This window comes from Callorhinus ursinus, unplaced genomic scaffold (assembly GCF_003265705.2).
Source record: "Callorhinus ursinus isolate GAN/ISIS: 27379988/994484 unplaced genomic scaffold, GSC_fseal_2.0 scaffold9, whole genome shotgun sequence".
Taxonomy (NCBI): Eukaryota; Metazoa; Chordata; class Mammalia; order Carnivora; family Otariidae; genus Callorhinus; species Callorhinus ursinus.
The window spans coordinates 5,219,396-5,241,730 of NW_027397071.1; the positions used below are offsets into that span (position 1 = coordinate 5,219,396).

Below are 22,335 nucleotides of genomic sequence, written 5' to 3' on the forward strand. Positions count from 1 at the left end.
AAAAAAAAAAAAAAGATTTGTAAGTTTAGTTTAAAAAAAAATTCTTCACTACATCTGAGACTAATGATGTACTGTATGTTGGCTAATTGAATTTAAATAAAAGTAAAAATAAAAATTCAAAGTCACACCTCCTGCTGAAAACATATGAAAATTTTAAATTCATCCTCTGTTTCTCATGTAGAGTAGGTGGAAAATATTCCCTTTATTGTTTTGGAACCTGAGACACAGAGAAATAGACTAACTTGTACAATGTCAGGATCAAAAAATACGTTTGAAAATATTTTTCGTTATTCAGTGCTGCTTACTAAACCAGAAAAACAGTGATCTGTTTGCCTCAGTGAAATTGGGGTGAAAACTGGATGAAATAAAAGACCAAAACCTGAAGGAGTGTCTTGCACTGGTTCGCAGAGGGTTAGACAGGATGGGATCTTTTTTGTCTTTTTCCTCTCTAACTTAAATGAGTAATTTTTATCCTAAGGAAAGGAAAACATGAAGTTTTTCTTCACTTCATGGGCATTATAGGAGGTTGTAAGATTGAAGGATTAAGTGAATGATGGTGATATAAGAGAAGGAAATTTAAAGGACTTACTTTTTCACGTCTAGCTATTCCAGATGTTTTTCTGCACCCCCTATTTTTGAGAAGGAAATTCAATATTTTTTTCCTTATAAGTTTTAGATTCCCGGGTAGCAGCCTGAAAACAGACTTTTTAGCATTCAGTTCGGGCAATATTAAGCCACTTATATTAGTTAAAGGTTATTATTTATGCCCTATTTTTTTTAAGTAAGATTTCTGATTTTCAGGGTTTTTATAGCATGATAAATGTTTACAACAGAGGACATGGAGGAAAATTATTTTTTCCTTCAAAGTTTAAATTCATAGAAATGGCATATGTGTGGATTTTTTTCTGTGTGGGTATTAAAATTTAGGACGGACTGGTTTGTGTGCGTTATTCTTGCAGCAACTTAGATGTACTTTTTTTTCTCTTTCTTTTTTCCACTGGAGTGAAAAAAACAAGAATCTCTAGCTATCTAGGATGTGTTTGAATTGGTTACTTAGCAATATGAAGCATAATTTTATATTTAAGTAATTATCTGTATCCTTTGATACTCTGACTATATAAGAGTCTACTAAAGCCGGTGATAATAGGACGTGCTGGGAGGAAATACCAGCCTGCTCTGCAACAGTGTTTACTGCAAACTCCCTTTTCCCTGGTCCCTACTTCCACTGCAAAGGGTAACACGGAACAAAAGAGGAACATTATGTGAGTTAAAGTGATGGTCCATTTGCCACCTAGTCATAATGCAGTGGTTATCATTGCGCAGTTCAATCAGAGTAGCATAATTCAAGGTCAAGCAAAATGTAGCAAAATAATCTTGGCTGCTGGTGAAAATGGTGACATGCTCTCTAACCAAGTCTTATTTTTGAAACTCTTTGAAGAATTTATCTATTTGAGAGAGGGAGAGAACGAGGGAGTGTGAATTGGGGGAGGAGCAGAGGGAAAGAGAGAAGCAGACTCCCTGCTCCAGGGTTTGATTCCAGGACCCCGGGGTCATGACCTGAGCCCAAGGCAGATGCTTAACTGACTGAGCCACCCAGGCGCCGCTGTTAATTGTAATTGAAAAGCAAATTAGATCAATTTGCCTGTAGAATTTATTATTTAATTATTAGAAGAAGAAAGCATGAAGTAAAGAATCCAGAAACATGTTCAACAGCTGCATTTGGAAGTAAAAAATGTTGAGAAAATAGTGAATTGAGAAAGAGTCTAAGACTTTTAATGAAGATTATTTAAAATATGGGTTTATCCAATGTGCAAAACCTGACTAAAATGACAGGTTTTTGTATTAATGTTTTGTATTAATGTTTTTGTATTTGTATTAATGTTGCAGATGAAAGCTAAAAGCCTTTAAAATTAAAAAGATTCTTGGAAACATAGCATACTGGACTTTTCAGTAAGCCTTTTCAAATATTTTCAAAGAAAAAAATGTAAAATTATCTCAGCTTCTTTTTTATTCAGGGACCATTCCTGGGAGAGATTCATTATTGTTTTATTTAGTTGCCTATCAGTGCCATAAGAGAAAAATGGCTACATACCTCTTGGAAAAAAGTATTCATCTAGAATGCGTGGATGAGGGGCACCCGGCTGGCTCAGTCACTTAAGCGTCTCCCTTCGGCTCAGGTCCTGAGATTGAGTTCCCTGCTCAGCGGAGAGCCTGCTTCTCCCTCTCTTTCTGCCCCTCTCCCCCAGTCATGCTTATGCTCTCTCTCTCGATCTCAAATAAATAAAATCTTTAAAAAAAATAGAATGCAGGGATGTTATGTTATGTTTATGATTTTTTAATGATAAATCAGCTGAAAATTAAAATTTCACCTCTTAGTGATGGCATACCTCCATTTTGTACCATTATGGGATGTTTCATCAATGCTGATGATGTGGCTATTGTCTGGTACAGATATCACAGTCCAAAGTGATGGGATCACTGATATTATAAGTTGCACTGTGCTTTTAATTTGTCAAGAAAGTGAATTTTTGTGGCTTCTCCATTTACTGTGAAAATGATTATATGACATTGCTTATCATCATTTTGTATTAAGATCAAAGAATTTCCATTGCAAAGTAGAAAGAATGTAGTACTATTTTTGCCATTCACACCAACTTATTGTTTCATCTAGGATTTTCAACCCTGACCCAATTTAAAGCAAAAGAATAAAAGACTCTATAGTAAACCTGATAAGTTTATAACATTGTCTTTGTGTTTTCCAGACTGGAATTAATTTATGAACAGGGAAGGTCACCCGTTGCATTACACTGAATCTTTTCTAATTTTAATATTATTTATTTTGGAATTTTAAATGTATTTGCGCCATGGGAACATAATATTTGATATTAACTTTATGTTTTACTTTATCGTATGTAGTAAGGGTAATTATTTTGTGCAACTTCTGTTTCAGGGATGTGTGTGTGTGTGTGTGTGTGTGTATTGTGACAACAAATGTATTTCTTGCCAGGGGTTTGGTTAGGACAGTTCATGAAACACTGGCCTGTAGTGTAAGAGGAAGGACTTGACTCAATAGGCAGTCCTCTCTCACTAAGCAGGCTCAAGAATCTTAGGGGTGGTGTGTTCATATTCTATAAAACCAGACCAACATATACTTCTGCTCTTACTGCCCTTAGATGATCCTCTTTGGTTTTCCATTCCTCCCCAGAAAAATTATGATCTCCCGCTCTCCCTGTGGATATTACGTGTTCCTACTTTCCTTGTGTTTATTGATTCCCTGAAGCCCAGTTTCTCCCCACAAACAGGCCTCTCCTTCACCCAGTGCCTGAGATTTCGGTTTTGTCCTCATCATATTACCAGGTTGCTTGGCTCCACTGATCTTCCATTATGCACACCAAGAAGCAAGGCATTCCCCTGAGTGGAGAGAATCACTAGTTTTCCTGTCTTTGGCCCCAGCTTATTTTATTTTGTTCACTCTTGTGCCCAGCTTTAGGAGGGAGATGAAGAATGACGTAGGCCAGACCCTGTGTGAATCATGGTATCAAACTTCAATCAGATATCCAGCCTTTAATCTATAAACTATCCACCTTGTTGAGTAGCTCTTAAAGATTTTAACCTCAAGCAGCCAGGCCTTTTCTCTAAAATAGCCAGGCATTTTCTTTTCATCGGTTAAGGCCTGGTACACCATGAGCAGGCTTCATTGACTTGGTATGAGAAAGTTTACCTGACTTGGTCTGAGACTTCATTATACTATACACACCTTCTCATCTTTCTCCCACTTCTAAGCCTCTTTCTTCCATGAGCCTTAACTTTCCCCAAACCCTCTTCCAAGTATTTATCCTTCATTTATTTCTGGCTGCAATTTTTAAAAATGTATAGGTTTTTCCCCAGCTTTAAAACATTGTGTTTTGTTTTGTTTTAATTGCTTGCCCCTTTTGTTTTTGTTCTTCTCACTGACTTTACAATAGACGTTGGATTCCTCGTTGCTCCGTTTGCTCACTGATTGCCTTCCTTAGCTTTAGCTAGCTATTAGCTGCCCTTACTGTCCTTTTGACACCGTTCATTAATGCCCTCTCATAAAAAATAAGGACCTTTCTCAGTCTTTAGTCTCCTTACTTATAAGACACTGATGTGCCTCTTCCTTTTCTTTTTAGGACATTTTCCTCCCATGATACCTGTGGTCCACATTATCCTGACCCTGTCAGCTCTCACTAGTCTTTTGCCCTGGGTTTGTCATTTATGCTCATTTACAATTTCTAATCACGTTTCAAGTTCTCAAAAGTTTAGTTCCTAACCCTGCTTTTTGCAAACTCTCTGCTTAGGGAACCTGTAGATTCTTGCTTCTTTTTTCTACACCACCTGTCTTAAACCTTCTCTACCCTGGGTTTTTCCCTCTCTCCCTTTCCTGTCAGCAGATAATCTCACCTGTTATTTCAAAGGGAAAATAGCAGTCATCGGAAGGGAAAGTTCATCAGTGCACGGCCCTTCCACCTTCTACACATATACCTGCATCCTTACCTTTCCTTCCTTATTCCCTTCTCTCCAGTGGGAGAGCTGTCCCTCTTCCTGTCAAATGCTAACCCCCGCAGCTCCAGTTGGGTGCCGCACCCTCTCTCCCTTTTGGGGTTTACTCTCAGACCTTTGTTTCTTCTCTTCTCTACTGACTCCTTTCCACCAGGGTTTAAACAAGCTTAATTCTTTTCTACCAGGAAAAAAAAGAAAAAAAAGGCTTTCCTGAACCCTGTGTTCCTGGGTAGCTACTACTCTGTTGTCCACTTGCCTACCTGGGTAAACTCCTTGACAGCATTGTCTCCAGTTGCTGTTTACGTTCTTTTTTCCCAATTCAATTCTCAGTTCACTGTGACCTCCCTTTAGCTTCCTCCATGCCACTGAACCTGCTCTTGCCCAGGTCCTATGACTAATAGACACTCAAGTCTTTACCTGATTTCACCTTTTCTTTTTAAACTTAAAAAAAAAAAAAAACTTGTTTTATTTATTTATCTCAGAGAGAGAGAAAGAGAGAGCGTGCCCAAGTGTGAGGGGGTGGGGGGGGTGCAGAGGGAAAAGGAGAGAGAGAGAAAAATCCTTAAGCCGACTCCCTGCCGAGCACGGAGCCTGACACAGGGGCTCAATCCTAGGACTCCAGGATCATGACCTGAGCTGAAACTGAGAGTCAGATGCTCAACTGGGTGAGCCACGCAGGCGTCCCTACCTTATTTGACCTTTTGATCGTGTATCTGTTGACCATTCTTTTCTGCTTGAAGGATTCTCTTCCTTTGGCTTCCATAATTCCACACACTCCTGGCATTTTCTCCCATCTTTTATCTACATTTATGACTGAAATTACCATCTATGATAGAAAAGGACTGACCTAGAATGTCTTCAAACTGACCTGTTTTGGATTAGTAATGTTTTTGGAATTTATAATGCTTAATTCCAACAGAGCATGACGATCTATAAAAGTCATTTTAAAAAATAAAGTATGGGGCACCTGGGTGGCTCAGTCGTTAAGCGTCTGCCTTCGGCTCAGGTCATGATCCCGGGGTCCTGGGATCGAGCCCTGGCATCAGGCTCCCTGCTCGGCGGGAAGCCTGCTTCTCCCTCTCCCACTCCCCCTGCCACTTGTGTTCCCTCTCTCGCTGTGTCTCTCTGTCAAATATATAAAATCTTAAAAAAAATAAATAAAGTATGGTTCTATGGTGATAAAGGATGTGTGGCTTGGTATGGTAAGAAATAAATGAGTTTGTGAAGTTTACGTGGAAACCACAGCGAGATGCCACTGCATAACAGGATGGCTAAAATGGAGAAGACTAACAGTGTAAGGGCTGTGAGACTGAGGAGCGACTAGAACTCATAGACTGCTGGGGAGAGGGTAAAGTGGTACACTCTTTTTGAAAAGTCTTTGGCAGTGTCTTAAAGTGAAGCATATGCCTATCCTATAACCCAGCAATTCTACTCCAAGACAATACCCAAGAGAAATAAGTGACTATGTGTCTTAAAGACACATAGAAGAATGTTTATAAGAGCTTTCCTCATAATAGTCAAAACCTGGAACAAATGTGCATGTCTATCAAAAGGAGAATGGATTAATAAATGCTAGGGTTAGATGGAATATTTTCTATTCCATTAGATGGAATAATACTCAGCAATGAAAAGGGGGGAAAAGCTACTGCTGTATGCAACAACATGAATGAATCATACAGACATTATTTTGCACAAAAGAAACCATATACAGAATAATACTACTGTATGATTTATGTTTAAATGAAATTCAAGAAAAGGCAAAACTGGGGCTCCTGGGTGGCTCAGTCAGTTAAGCATCTGCCTTCAGCTCGGGTCGTGATCCCAGGGTCCTAGGATTGAGTCCCGCATCGGGCTCCCTGCTCAGTTGTAGAGCCTGCCTCTCCCTCTCCCCGCCTGCCCCCCCCAATGCTCTCCTTCTCTCATTTGCTCACTCTCTCTCTCTCTCTCAAATAAATAAAATAAAATAAAGAAAAGGCAAAACTAATCCATGGATCGAAGAGTCAGATTGGTGGTTCCCTCTGGAGGATGGTTACTGACTGGAAGGGGACATGAGGAAACCTGAGATATGCTGGGTGGTGGTTACACAAGTGGGTTCATCTGTAAAAGTTCTTTGAGCTGTACACCTAGGATTACTGGGCTTTATGTACTTTGTATATGTTACGCTAAAAAAATTACAGGTCTTAGAAAACTCTTGGCACATAATAAGTGCTTCAGAAATATTTATTGGGGTGCCTAGCTGGTTCAGTCAGTGGAGCATGGGTATCTTGATCTCAGATTTGTCAGTTCAAGCCCCACAGTGGGCAAAGAGATTACCTAAAAACACAAGAGAAACACTTGTTACTGTTTTTCTATTTGTCAGGAATGCCTCTTAGTTCTGTTCTTTTGGTAGATGCTTTCTCATCTATCAAATCTCATTTAATAATAAACTGCCTACAATTATATATAAATTTCCTGTGAGTGTGTTTGTATTTTATTTTCAAGTATTGATTTTCTAATGGGAAAATTAGATATTTTCACTTTCACTCCATATTATGATATGGAGTGAAAGATACATAGACTGGTGGCAGTCTCTGACACTCAACCATGTGACTCTGCACCTCTGTTTTCTGTCTGCAGATGAGGACAAAAATAACCTGCCTGCAGCAGAGATTTTTCTGCCTACTCTAATATCCATGCTCCAAAGAAACAGAACTCAATTTTTTAGCTGGGCACATTGCAGGATAAAAAGATGAATGGTTATATTTCCCAGCCTTCATTCATCTAGTACTTATAACTTAAATCCTGGTCAGTGAGCAGTAAGCAAAAGTGTTATATGGGACTTCGAGGAATGCTGCTTTAATAGAGCTGCCGTTTTTCCTTTCTGTTTCCTGGAATGCGGATGTAATAACTGGAGCTCCAACAGCTAGTTTGAACCATGAAGTGATCGTGAAGATAGAATTTATGTGTTGAGGATGGCATAGCAGAAACACTGGAGCCTGAGGACCTGGGGGCACCTTGGGCTGCCTATTCTCTCTTAATTTAAGTGGCAGAGAAACAGACATCTTTTTGTTTAACAAACATTGGTTAAACCACTGCTATTTTCAGTTTTTAAGTAATCTGTAGCCAAGCTTAATCTTAACTGATCTACTACCCCAGAGAGGTGCTCTGAAAATTAATTGAGATAAAGGGAACTGAGGTGATTGGCACATAATAGTCACTTAATAAAGCTCAGCTACTGTTACTGCTATTTTAATTACCAAATGCCTTATATGAAGAGGATGCTCAAGACATATTTGATGAATCTTCTAAAAAGTGAGTCACATTTTTTGATAACAAATGCTATACAAGTGATTTATATTTATTTTTAAAAATTAGAAAATACAGGGGTGCTTGGGTGGCTCAGTTGGTTAGGCTTCTGCCTTCGGCTTGGGTCATGATCCCAGGGTCCTGGGATCAAGTCCTGTGTCAGGCTCCTTGCTCAGCGGGGAGTCTGCTTCTCCCTCTGCCTTCCACTCCCCCTGCTTGTGCTCTCTCTCTTTCTCTCTCTGTCAAATAAATAAATAAAATCTTTAAAATAAAATAATAAAAAAATTAGAAAATACAGATTAACTAAAAGAAAACTCAACCATAGTTCTGTTACTTAGAGATAATCACTGTTAATGTTTCAGTATATATTATATTTACTTTTAAACTTTATTTATTCACCTAGATTTAAACTGCACAGTCTTTTATAACATTTTTCTTTTTCTTAGTAGATTTTGAACATGGTATAACTTAATAGTATTTCAGTGTATGGATTTACCATAATACTATACATTTAATGATAGTTACCTATTGGAAATTTATTTTCAATTTTACAGTAATCTAAATCTACTCTTGGGGCGCCTAGCTGGCTCAGTCGGAAGAGCATCTGACTCTTGATCTTGGGGTCATGAGTTCAAGCCCCACGTTGGGTGTAGAGATTACCAGAAAAACCGGGAAACCTTAAAAAAATTAAAAAGCCTACTCTTGTATACATATTTGTGAATTTATCCAGCTACTTCCCTAGGATAAATTATTGGAAGTGATATTTCTGCAATATCATGTGTGTTCGTTTTTTTAAGAAAACATAGTATTTTATTTAATATAGAAAAATATAAAGAATACAACTTAAAAGATCCATTTTTCTACCACCCAGATAGATCCTGTTTTAACATTAAAAAACAAGAAAAATATATAATCCTGGTTAAAAAAAAAAAAAAAGGTTCTAGCATTGTAAAATGTTATAAAGAGTAAAAAACTTGCTCCAGGGCCTTCTCACTGGTCCCATCATTGATGATTTCTTGCTTATCCACCACAATCCAATAAGCAGTGTCCATGAAATTTAATCTTATAAAACATTGAGTCATGTTATTACAAAGACAATAAAAAAATTTCTTAAAGTATGGTCTGATTGTATAAAAAGTATCAGTGTGAAGCTAGTGAAACTTTTACTGACAGAACCAACCATATACTGAACTGAGAAAGTCCAAATGATCATAAGATGATCACTTTCTCACCACCCCCTTTGTCCACTTTGGGGAAGAGAAGAAGCCTCGTTCATTCAGTCCATTTCAGAGAAGGAGGCTGAACAGAGGAGAAGTCAGTTGTGGTAACGTCCAATTCACCCCATGGCAAGGGGTGTGGGTGTGTGGGTGTGTATGGGTATGTTTTATACGTATATGCATAAGAGTCTAAAATTCTATTAAAAATCTATATAGAGATGGAATCATACTAGAGAAATTGTTTTCCCCACCTTTATTTTGGACATTTTCCCATATCTGCACATAGCTCTCTACCTCATTCTTTTTAATATCTACATGGTCCAGGTATCCCCCATTTTTCAAAAGTTCACATTAGGCCGCTTCGCTTTTGTGGGCCATCTACGTTAGTACCTGTTTTTGCTAACTGAAAGAAATCTGAAGGGGACGTTCACTTTTACAAAGAAAGGCAAAATATGAAAAGAGCGTTCAGCATTTGTTTTGCATCAAATTAAGCTGTTATATATGCAGCTCCTCCCACCCCCTTCACACCCCCTTGCCACCCCCACCCCCCACCACACACAGCTAGAGTGTCTCTGCGGAGCTCCCTTCCCCTGGAACTACACTCAGTGTCTCAGCATCCAGCCACCATAGCTTTGATTTGCATCTGTGAGCATCTGTGCGTTAGCCCAGTTTATTTTGTGCATCCATTAGCAAGATGTGTACTAAGGTATCAGAAAAGCCTAAGAGGTTATTTTTGGGGATCTGGGAAAGCTCAGACAATTTTCCATGTAATTAATGGTAATTGCTTCTTCGCTTTACACCAGTTTGGGTTATGAAAGTTTTCCTAGAAATGCTCTCCTTTCAGATGGGAGGAAGCCTGTAGTCATTCAAGGTGTTCTGTTTGAGTCGCTTGTCTGTTACACATTGGCATCCAGCTGACAGGCTGAAATCCAGCCTGAGTTTCACTCGTCAGTACTCTGTGCCAGTTTGCCCCGGCTCCTCACCTCGCCCTGGTTCTGACAATCCACCCAGGCCACCCGTCAACTTGGCTACCCCCTCATTTTGGTCAGGCACTGACATCCTGTGCTGGGCTGCCTCTGTAGGGCCTGCCCTCTTGACCTTGTTCAGCCATCCAGGCCACACCAGCTGCCCTCCTACACAGATGCTGTCCTGTGTCCTCAAGCGCTGGTGCTCTGGTCTCTTGTGGCTCCTGAGCATCAGGCACGGATGCCTGCCTTCCTCTGTTCTACCTAATGGCTTTAGGGCTGGATTGTCCAGGAAAGAGGAGGGGAGAGGTGCTAACTTTGATGCTTCTAAGTGATAATTGTTGGGCCGGAAGGTTAATGTATTACAGATCTAATACTTAATGTGTTTAAATGGTAATTTGAGGAATAGGAGACATGTCTAATAACTACGTGAGTGCCGTTTTACTTTCTGTTGTTTTTATATTGTCAAGCAAAAGAAAATATCCACTGAACGTATAATTTGGGGATTTGAAAACTTGAGAAATTGGTCTTCTGGCTTTTTGGCTTTAGAATAAGATCGAAAGTTACGTTCAGTGGATATGAATGTATGTTTTTAGGAGCACTTGTTATGTCTATAGTTTTAAATCCTTCAAAAGTGCATTTTTTTTTACATAACACTAAAAAAAGCAGGATGTGAATACATATATACTATAATTGCTACTATATAAAAATATACTTATGGAAAGAGGCAGGGAGGAAATATACCAAAATATACCAGTGATTATGCTGGAGATGGTAGGCTTAGAGGTGTTTTCCCCTCATTTTCTCAATTTTTCAAAATTTCTAAAAAGTAGTCATAGTAGTTTATGATATTTAAAAACTTAAAAAAAATTTTTTTCTCTTTACTTTCTAGAATTTTTTTCAACCTTTGAACACTATAGGAAGTAAGAATTTTGCTGCTAAGAAGAGCTTAGCCAAGTTTGAGTTTGTGTTTTAAAAACTATGTTACTGGGGCACCTGGGTGGCTCAGTTGGTTAAGCGTCTGCCTTCGGCTTAGGTCATGATCCCTGGGTCCTGAGCCTGACTTCTCCCTCTCTCTCTGTACCTGAGCCTCTCCCCCCCGCACCATGCTCACGTTCTCTCTCTCCCTTGTGTGCATGCTCACGCTATCTCAAATAAAATCTTAAAAAATAAATAAAAATAAAAACTACATTACTTTAAAGTTATTTTGAAGCTATTTGTAAAGTTTAAAAGTTCTAATTTGGGACAGTTATTTCTTACTACAGAGGAGGTTTTAAAAAGGATAATTAGATGAAAAAAATTAAAATAAACTTCATTTAAGTATATGGGCAGTTACTAACATTGCATTAATTTAATGAGATTGTCAAGTTTCATGTAATTCAAGTTACTTTTATATATGTTTCCACATTGTGGCATTTCCTAAAACTTCCTCTTCTGCTCAAACATTTAATTTGACTGTTGTACCTAAGCAGTCTTTTTAAAATTTAGCTATGAACCAGCACTTTTTATCCCCCCAGGCGGGAGTGGTTAGTCCCTGTGTCTCTCCTATTCTTGGTACAAGTTCAGGGCTTTGAGTGATTATCTTGAGCTTCCAGTCCCTTGGCTTGAGATAGGCAGGAAGTACCTCCTCTTTTTCCCTTAGGAGGAAAGGAAACATACACACCTAATTTCTTTAAAGAAGTTCTTTATATTGTCCCTTGTAATCCTTGCAATTAATTATAATTCTTTTTACATAGTTGTGACAAGGGTAATGAACAGATGTTAGCAGGGCTGGTTTTGGCTGCCCCACTTTATAAGCCTTGCACTTCTCTTTAGAATATGGAAGTATTTGATTCCTATTGTTTTGATCTTGGCCTTTGAGGCCCCTGCTGAAACCCTGAGAGGACAGGAAAAGTTGCATTTGACATCCTGTTATATTAGCTGATATTATTGTTATGTCTACCCACAAACAAGTAACGCATACTGGTTAAATACAGAAGCTTTGGAGTAAAGCAGAACTAAGTTTGTGTTACCTGGGTAACTAACCAGTCCGGTCTCAGCTTCCTTCTCTACAAAAGGGAGGTAATAATAACTGTCAGAGCTGTGAGAATTAAACGTAATAATGTCTGTAGTTACTAAGCACAATGCTTGGCACCTGGAGCACTTAATAAATGATGCTGATTATCATTTAAAATATCACATTACTATGCAAACAGACCTCTTCTGTGCCACCTGGATTTTTTTCTCTTTACCTTTTATTTGCTGAACACATTTGGGTAGTGGGAAATAGGTTCTGCTGATGAGAAATATAAGAACTGACTTAGAGAGGACTGTTTTGACCTCAGTTATGCTATTACATGACATTAAATACTCTCCTGTTAACTTACAGTCTTCTTTATGGGACAGGAACAGTGGTGTGGCTAACAAACCATATCATTAGCGGATTTGGAAGATATCTTATAAAACTTAGGGATTATATTATGTGGGGTTTTTTCCAAAGTATCTTTCGAAATTTATTTTTCTAGGTAAATTTAGTTGAATGTCTTCAAAATGTATTTGGTAAAACATTATAGGCTAACTGCATTATAGTACCCTTTCATTTAGTATTATGTTTCAGTGCAAGGATGTAGTTTCAACAGTGTACTAATTAACAAATATGTTATAACAGGGGTTCTAGTATAAGAAAATTAGTTTGCATTCTTTTCACAAACACTACCTAGTAGCAGGAAGAAGTGATCTAGAAACCAATAAAATGGCCTGACAAAGTAGGGCAAATATTAGAGATCTGAACACGGCATTGTCATACTGTGGATCAACTAGACAGTCATCATCTAGTTTTGACTGTCAGAGTGCCCCCTGTACAAATCAAACTATTCTCATCCTCCTTGGCCAGAACAATAATATTGTATGTCCCTGTTTGGCTACCTCTATCACCTACATCTCTGTTTCGCTATGTCTGTGGTTCATCCATGAGTGAAGCGTTTTTACACCTTTCACATCAAAAATTGAAGGTGCATCCCAAAGAAATTTCAAGGTTTATAAAGGGCACTTTTTTTTTAAGATTTTATTTATTTATTTGACAGAGAGAGACACAGCAAGAGAGAGAACACAAGCAGGGGGAGTGGGAGAGGGAGAAGCAGACTTCCCGCCAAATAGGGGGCCCGATGCGGGACTCGATCCCAGGACCCTGGGACCATGACCTGAGCCGAAGGCAGACGCTTAACGACTGAGACACCCAGGTGCCCCTATAAAGGGCACATTTAGGACAAGGCAAGCGTTGCTGAGAGCTTGGCCCCTGGATATTTAGTGCACACGACACTCCTGGCTCCTGTGAATCTAATTTCCAGCTTCGTTTTGGGATCTGCGCTCCAGAGTAACTCTTTGGACATCGGAATCATCTCCTAAGTTCTAATGGTAAGGTTAGCTGAAGAGCCTGCTTCCATACTCCCAGGGATTTGGAATTTTCAATAAGATGCTGGTTCGGGAAGTTAGTTCTTCCACTTCATGTAAGCCCTGTTTTACCGGGGACCCATATAGCCTCTTAGGACCGGTACATTTCTGGATATAGTACAATGTACGGTTAACCATACCTAGCTTGCATTAAACTAGATGATTAGCTGGAACACTAGAGTAAAATCTAGCTGCAACAGAAGCACAGCTATGAATGTGATTGCCAGCCTCCTTGATATTTACACCAAGGAACACTTTTCCCAAATCCCATTCTTCTTTCCTTCTGCCTCTAGTGCATATCTCCCCTGCTCCCTGAGGCTTCTTTTGTGTTTCCCTGTCATTCGAGAAAGGCTAAGGACTGTGCAGATGTAAATGACCTCTGTAGGCATGTATTTCCCGCCTTTAAAAAATAGTTCTTGGTGACTGGTTAACAATGCTGTTGCTAAGAGAGTAGATCTTTTTTTTTTTTTTTAAGATTTATTTATTTATTTATTTATTTGATAGAGAGAATGAGATGGAGAGAGAGAACTTGAGAGGGGGGAGGGTCAGAGGGAGAAGCAGACTCCCCGCCGAGCAGGGAGCCCAATGCAGGACTCAATCCCGGGACTCCAGGACCATGACCCAAGCCCGTGGCAGTCGCCCAACCAACTGAGCCACCCAGGTGCCCCTTTTTCTTTTTTTTTTTTTAAGATTTTATTTAGTTGACAGAGAGAGACACAGCGAGAGAGGGAAGACAAGCAGGGGGAGTGCGAGAGGGAGAAGCAGGCTTCCCGCCGAGCAGGGAGCCCGATGCGGGGCTTCGATCCGAGGACCCTGGGATCATGACCTGAGCTGAAGGCAGACGCTTAACGACTGAGCCACCCAGGCCCCCCAAGAGAGTAGATCTTAAATGTTCTCGCTACAAAATAAAATAATAGTGGGGTGATGAATGTGTTAACTAACCTTATTATGGTAATCGTTTCAGAATATATACACTTATCAAGTCATGTTGTACTTCTTAAACTTACACAGTGTTTTATGTTACTTACATCTCAATAAATCTAAAGAGGGAAAATGCTTCTTGCATCTTCTGAGTACTCCTCCAGAGTTTCAAAGGAAAGGGTTGCTTACATTTTATAACTCCTTTTTTTTTATAAGATTTTTATTTATTCATGAGAGACAGAGGGAGAGAGAGAGAGGGAGAGAGAGAGAGAGAGAAACAGAGGGAGAAGCAGGCTCCCAAGGAGCAGGGAGCCTGATGCGGGACTCGATCCCAGGACCCTGGGATCATGACCTGAGTCAAAGGCAGATTCTTAACCATCTGAGCCACCCATGCACCCCACATTTTATACTCCTAAAACTTTTGGCCACCTGGTTACTTTAGCCGACCCCTGAATTTTCTCAATTTACCTTTGAAAAGTGGTAAACATTAGAGTTAATGCACATGTAAGTTGGAACACTTTACTCTGTACTCATGGTCTCCTGGGGATGCACAAGATGAGACACTGGGAAGGAAAAAGAGCATTAGATTTATTATTTACATCAGTTTTCATCTAAAAAAAGCAAGAAATTAGGCTTTACTGAATATTCACTATACGGATTGATAACTGGTGCCTTCACTCCTGTCAGAGTTTATCTACGGGATTATTCCCAACGGGAAAAGTGGTCATTCCCCAACAAAAAAGAGTGGACGGTGACATCTTCACTTTGTGTTCCCTTTTAGCTGTTGCAACACATAACAGTTTTTATGTGTGCAGCTTATATGTGTCTGAGTAGGTAGATTTATAGATTTTTTTTTTTTGGTGCTGAGTCCCAGGATATTTACAAATTATATTTTATTTTATTTTTTAAGATTTTATTTCTTTATTTGACAGAGATTTGAGAGTGTGCACAAGCTGGGGGGAGTGGCAGGGAGAAGCAGGCTCCCTGCTGAACAGGGAGCCCAATGTGGGGCTCAATCCCAGGACCCTGGGATCATGACCTGAGCCGAACGCAGACGCTTAACTGACTGAGCCACCCAGGCGCCCCTACAAATTATATTTTAAATTGTAGAATCATTACAATCCTTGAAAAATAAGATGAGCATTGGCCTTGAAAATAATTGGTGTCTTATAGTAGTTTCTTAGTCTGTTACAGAGAAGCATTTTTAAGAGTCACCAGAGTTAAAATAAGCCAAACAATTTTCCTTTACCCGTAGAAAAGTTCCAGAATTGTTGGTTTTCTGTAATGATAATTGGTTATTGGCAATTTTAAAAATATAAACACCTTCAGTATATCCCTTCAAAGCAAAAGTGATGTTTTAATAATGAATGAGAAATCTGTTGTTTTTCTGAAGAATCTCATGATTTGGAGAGAGAATTTGGTATTTGGGAATGTTTTCATTGCTATTTGTTGTTGTCCAAAACAAAGGATATGTGTCATCTATAAAACTCTCTTACCTTCACACTTAGGACCCTTGGAAACCATTTTCTAGTCTGTTTTAAAATCTTTCAAGGTAGTTTCAGTGGATTTTTAGTCAGTCTGAAAAATTTAAATAATGTAACCCTGACCAAATAGTATGCAGATATAGTCCATAGGCATTGGAGAAGATGGAAATATACTAGTCACATTTCAACAAACTTTTGCTTAATTGGTGAATGGAATTCACAGATGATTTTTTTTTTATTCAGTCCATGAAGCTCTTCTTTCATTGGCTCTGTGTTATTGTGGTGAGTTATCTTTTTCAATTACTCTGGCCCTTTGTATTAGTCAGCTCAGCTGTCATAAAAAAAGTAGCACAGACTGAGTGGCTTGAACAACAGAATTTATTTTCTCTTACTTTTGGAGGCTAGAAGTCTGAAATTAAGGTGTTGGAAGGGTTGGTTTCTTCTGGGGCCTCTTCTTGACTTCATAGTTGGCCGACTTTTTCCTGTGTCTTTACGTGGCTTCTCTCCGTGTTTGTGTACAAATTTCCTTTTTTTTTTCTTTAAGATTTTATTTATTTGAGAGAGAGAGAGAGCATGAGCAGAGGGAGGGGCAGAGGGAGAAGCAGACTCTCTGCTGAGCAGGGAGCCCTACTTGGGGCTCCCAAGGATCATAACCTGAGCCAAAGGCAGATGCTTAACCCACTGAGCCACCCAGGTGCCCCACAAATTTCCTTTTCTTATAGAGATACTGGTCATAATGGATTAGGGCCCACTCTAGTGACCTTATTTTAACTTGATTACTTACTTTTTTAAAGATTCTGTCTCCAAATACAGTCATATTCTGAGGTACTGGGGATTGGGACTTCAACACATGAATGGGGGGTGGTGACACAATTCAGCCCGTAACACCCTCAGAACCAAGCATGAAATAAAGTGAATTTAGAACTATATCTTTGAATCACCGTTTCAAGAAAAGAATGTCATGGGGACATCTGGGTGGCGCAATCCGTTGGGCCTCTGACTCTTGATTTTGGCTCAGGTTGTGATCTTGTGGTCTTGGGATTGAGCATCGGGGTCCCCACTCAGCATAGAGTCTGCTTGAGATTCATTCCCTCTCCCTCTGCCTCTCCCCCTGTTTGTACTCTCTTTCTCTCTCAAATAAATAAATCTTTAAAAAAAAAAATCATGTTTAATCACATTGCTCTTACTTAGAATATTTCTTATTTATAAGACTTGAGTGAGAGTGAGATGGTTGTTTTTTCCTCCACTTATATATTTAATTCTTAACAAAGCCAATAAAATAAAATTTTAAGAGATGTCTCATGCTTTAAAATTTTTCATTTTATAATATGCATGATGTTATTATAATTGTTGCATCTGTAATTTTAAGTACACATAAATTAATTTTCTTTCATAGGAGTTTCAAATCAGAGTCTGGAGACCTCTGACTTAGATATGTCCCTTATCAAAATGTCTTCTTATCTTGAAGGTAGTATGGTATGTGCTAATAAGAACAAGATTTTGAGTTCAAATTCTGTTTTTTCCACTTAATAGTGTAACGTATATGACCTTAAAAATTATCTAACCCTGCTAAGCCTCAGTTGCCTCACCGAGAAAATGAAAATATCTTCCTCCAGAGATTGTTGTGAGGATTAAATGAGATTATGCATGTAGCGCCTGGCAAATAGTAAATATAAAAAAGTTTCTTATTGTGGTGCTTATTATCATTTAAACAAGTTGTTTTGGTGTTATTTCTCCTTAAAGTATTCTAAGATGTTTTCCCCTCCTACAAATGGGGCACCTTTAAATCATTAGAAACACTTAAAGTAATAGGCATTGCTAATTGTCATAAACCTTTCTTTCCTCTTTATACATTTTTATATTCAGGATTTATTCATTCAGCAAATATTTATTGGGGAATTACTGTGTGGTGCATAGTCTTCTAGGTGCACGGAATATAGTAGTGAAAAATCTTTGTTCCAACAGGAGACAAATAAGTAAACGAACAAATAATGGAATTTCAGGTAAATGATAAGCTCTGTGGAGAAAATATAGCAGAATGAAGGCATAGAGAAATATGTGGGGAAAGAAGCCTTATTTTATTTTATTTTATTTTATTTTATTTTATTTTATTTTATTTTTATTTTTTAAAAGATTTTACTTATTTAGAGAGAGAGAGAGAGCACACACGAACAGGAGGAGGGGCAGAGGGAGTGGGAGAGAGAGAATCTGAAGCAGACTCCCTGCTGAGCGTCTAGCCTGATGAGGGACTCGATCTCACAGCCCTGAGATCATGACCTGAGCCGAAGGCAGATGCTTAACCGACTGTGCCACCCAGGCACCCCAAGAAACCTTATTTTAGATAAGCTGGACAGGAAAGGTGAATATTGAGTAGAAATCAAAAAAACAAGAGTGGGAGAAATGGTGGTGGCATTGATTAGTGTGGTAGCAGTGAAGATGGTAAGTGGTCAGAGTTAGAGATATGTTTTGAAGGTGGAATTACTATTTATCTAGTCAGCTCGGGCTGCTACAACAAAACTATCATAGACTGGGTGGCTTAACCAAAATTTATCTCTCACAGTTCTAGAGGCTGGGAAGTCCAAGATCAAGGTACCATCCAATTTGGTTCCTGGTGAGGGCCCTCTTCCTGGTTTGCAGATGGCCATCTTCTTATTGTATCCTCACATGATGGAGCAAGAGCTCTTATGTCTCTTCTTATAAAGGCACTAGTCGCATTCATGAGTACTCCATGCTCATGACATCCCAAAGGCCTCACCTCCAATACCATCACATTAAGGATTGTGGCTTCAACATAGGAATTTGGGGGGGACACAAGCCTTCAGCCCATAACATTGGGTTAGTTATGAGGATAGCTCCTAGGGTCACACAGCTTTGTTAAATAAAATCTCCAGCACCCATCAGAATCAGTGAACAGCAAAGAAGAATTGTAGTCCTTTGGAAGTTTTTTAAATAATATGGATAACCAACCATGTAACACAATCACGATATTAGCATTATTCTAGTTCTTTGGCTTGTGCCTCAAAATTCTGAATATAATCTGAGAGAAGTCATGATAGCCAACTATCATTTTTCATTCTGTCATTAAAAAAAAACAACTCAGAAATAAGTCAGTCAGAGAAAGACATGTATCATATGACCTCACTGATATGAGGAACTCTTAATCTCAGGAAACAAACTGAGGGTTGCTGGAGTGGTAGTGGGGTGGGAGGCATTGGGTGGCTGGGTGATAGACATTGGGGAGGGTATGTGCTATAGTGAGCGCTGTGAATTGTACAAGACTGATGAATCACAGATCTGTACTTCTGAAACAAATAATGCAATATGTTAAAAAAAAGAAGAAGAAGAAGATAGCAGGAGGGGAAGAATGAAGGGGAGTAAGTCAGAGGGGGAGACGGACCATTAGAAACGATGGACTCTGAAAAACAAACTGAGGGTTCTGGAGGGGAGGAGGGTGGGGGGATGGGTTAGCCTGGTGATGGGTATTAAAGAGGGCACATTCTGCGTGGAGCACTGGGTGTTATGCACAAACAATGAATCATGGAACACTACATCAAAAACTAATGATGTAATGTATGGTGATTAACACAACAATAAAAAATTATTAAAAAACTAAACAAAACAACTCAGAAAGTTCCCATGACAGACGTCTTAAGAAAGTTGATAGAACTGGTAAAGAATTAAATTTATATTTTGAAGAATCCTATTGCTTGCTTTGCAGTTAGGCAAAATAACTGCTGAGAAATTTATATTGTCTATTATTAGTAGTATTAGTTTTTTTGTTTAAGTTTCTTTGCTATTTTGGGAATCATTTTTAGTTACCTATAAGGCTGTTTCCTCTGATAGAAGTGAGATAAAAGGCCGGTATCCTGTATGTGCTTGCTTTGAAGATTTGTTATTCAAGGAACAGTTAACAAGATGGTAGCAGTTTGAAAGGTAGAAGCCAGTTTGACATTTATTTTTTTTCTCCTTTGCTTTAAAATATTTTGAGCAAATTCAATAAAATTTTATGCAAGATTTATTTCTGTCGGTGTTATTAAAAATTTATCTAGAGGCAGGGCACCTGGGTGGCTTAGTCGGTTGAGCATCCAATTCTTGGTTTTGGCTCAGGTCATGATCTCAGGGTCATGAGATTGGGCCCTGTGTCAGGCTTTTCCACACTCAGCAGGGAGTCTGCTTGAGATTCTCTCTCTCTCTGAAACAAATAGATAAATCTTTAAAAAATGTATCTGGATTATATATCCAGATAATAAAATATAATACTATATTAGTATTTTATTAAATATACCTACTAGAAAATTCCAAGACGCATATAATGTGAGCAGTTCAAATTCATACTCATCTTCCTGAGCAGATTTCATTACATCCAATATGTCTTTTTTTTTTAAGATTTTATTTACTTATTTGAAAGAGAGAGCCCACGAGTGGGGGAGTATGGTGGGGAGGGACAGAGGGAGAGGGAGAAGCAGACTCCCCACTGAGCAGGGAGCCTGATGTGGGGCTGGATCCCAGGACCCTGAGATCACAACCCAAGCCGAAGGCAGATGCTTAACCGACTGAGCCACCCAGGCGCCCCTGCATCCGATATTTCTGTAATACATGTCTGAGCATCCTCTGCTATAGCCAAGTAGGGGAGTTACATTTTGAGATTTAGGTTCACTTTAGGGCTTTCAAGACAACATTGCCGAGACATTTATTCGTCTCTGGTTATCAGTGTTACCGCTCTTCATTTTCACCCTTAAGTTTCCTCTTTTTCTAAGTACCCCGAGCAAGAACGTCTCCAGAACATTAAGATTCCTGAGGTCATGGAAAATGTATACAGAAGTATTTGTTGTAAGAGGAATTTAACATTGGGAAAGGATTACAGAATACTAACTGGTGTAATGGGAGCACTCAGAAGTGATTAACTCCGGGTCAAGGTCTAAGGAAGGTTTCAGAGAAAAACTTTGAATGGGTCTTGAAAATACAATGTATATTCAGGAAATAGTTAACAGCTATCATGTTTCTGTTAAGTAAGCTCCACACCCAGCGTGGAGCCCAGTGCAGCGGGGCTTGAACTCGCTACCCTGAGATCAAGACCTGAGCTGAGATCAAGAGTCAGGCACTAAACTGACTGAGCCACCCAGGCGCCACAATAGCTATCATTTGTTGGGCAGTTACTGTATGCCAGGAATTGTCTTAAATGTTTTTTTTTACATCATTTCATATTTAATCCTTACAACAATCTTATAGAATGAATACCTGTGTCTTTTGTGGCAGAGAGTACCAAGACCCGTATCAGTTATACTTAACCTCTTTGTGCCTGTTTCTTCATCTGCAAAATGAGGCTAATGACAGTATTTTATACGTTATGGGTTGTTACAAGAATGAGATGAGTTAATATTGGTGAAGTGAGTAGAATTATGCCTGGTTCATAGTAAGTGCTCGGTAAATGTTGTCTATAATATTATGATCATTCTATAGATAAGGAAGCAGGCTTAGAAGGGTTAAGTAATTTGACTGAGGTGACACAGCCAAGAACCAAGTCTGGTGGTATCTGAACTCTGTAACTCCAATATTCTAGCTCTTAACCACTGATAGATGCAAATTATTTGATGTTCTTGGAATGTAGCATATAAGCAAGGCAGATGGCAGGAAGCAAGCTAGAATCAGAGGGTGAAAGATCTTATATATCACGTTAAGGAGTATGGACTTTATCTTGTCTCTGGACACCATGAAATATTTACTTGTTTACCTTTATCATTTAAACCAAAAACTATTCAAGTAGCAAATTTATGACCATATTTTGTGTATGCACTATAAAAGCACACGTATGTGTACATATGACATTTTTAAAAAGCTTTAAAACTTCATGATTGGCTTATCCCAGCTTTTTTCCATTAATTTTTGTAGGCCATGTGTTTGTTTTGCCATTTTGTTAGCATTGACTAACACCACAAACAGTAGTGAGGGTCAAATGTTTAAGATATGTTTGTGGAGGAAAAAACTTAATACTGAGTAAATTATATCTATTAATGTAACTTATTTCTGCAAACTAGTGTGTGGGGGTATTATTCAATTTTTATAGAAGATCTTGGTTCAGTTCTTGGAAATCTGTTGTTCCTTGGGAGTATGTTTTGATAACCACTTTGGTAGATTATGGAGCACCGAAAACCACCAAAGGTTTTAACTGGTTTGTGATTTGATCATATCTAAGTTTTAGAAATATCACTTTGGCAACAGTACTGGAAGGGAGTTGATATTAGAGACAGGTAGGCCTTAGAGGAGGCTATATTATGGTAGTTCTAGGAGAAGAATGATAAGTACATAAGTTGAGGTTGTTGTAATAGGGATAGACATAAAGAGAGAGACATTCAGGAAGTTAGATTGGTGAGGATGTATACTGACACTTACATACATATAATATTTAAAGAAGTTGTGACAGTAACGTCATAACTATTCATGGGCACTTACCTTGTACAGGAGACTTTATATATTATTTCATTTGATCCTTCTAATAACTCTACTGGTGTGTGT

General features: G+C 38.8%; 1 protein-coding gene across 3 annotated transcripts in view; it reads left to right on the top strand.

Moving 5' to 3' along the window:
* The window catches only part of DENND2C (DENN domain containing 2C), a 78,439-nt gene that overhangs the window by 5,589 nt on the left and 50,515 nt on the right, over positions 1 to 22,335 (top strand). Inside the window, exon 1 of one of the 3 annotated variants that reach the window (XM_073896100.1) lies at positions 7,793 to 7,812. The exons of the other annotated variants lie outside the window; for them this stretch is intronic. The gene's annotated coding sequence lies outside the window, so the exon portion shown is untranslated. Of the gene's footprint in view, positions 1 to 7,792; positions 7,813 to 22,335 lie in introns of those variants that run through there. 3 annotated transcript variants of the gene reach the window in all.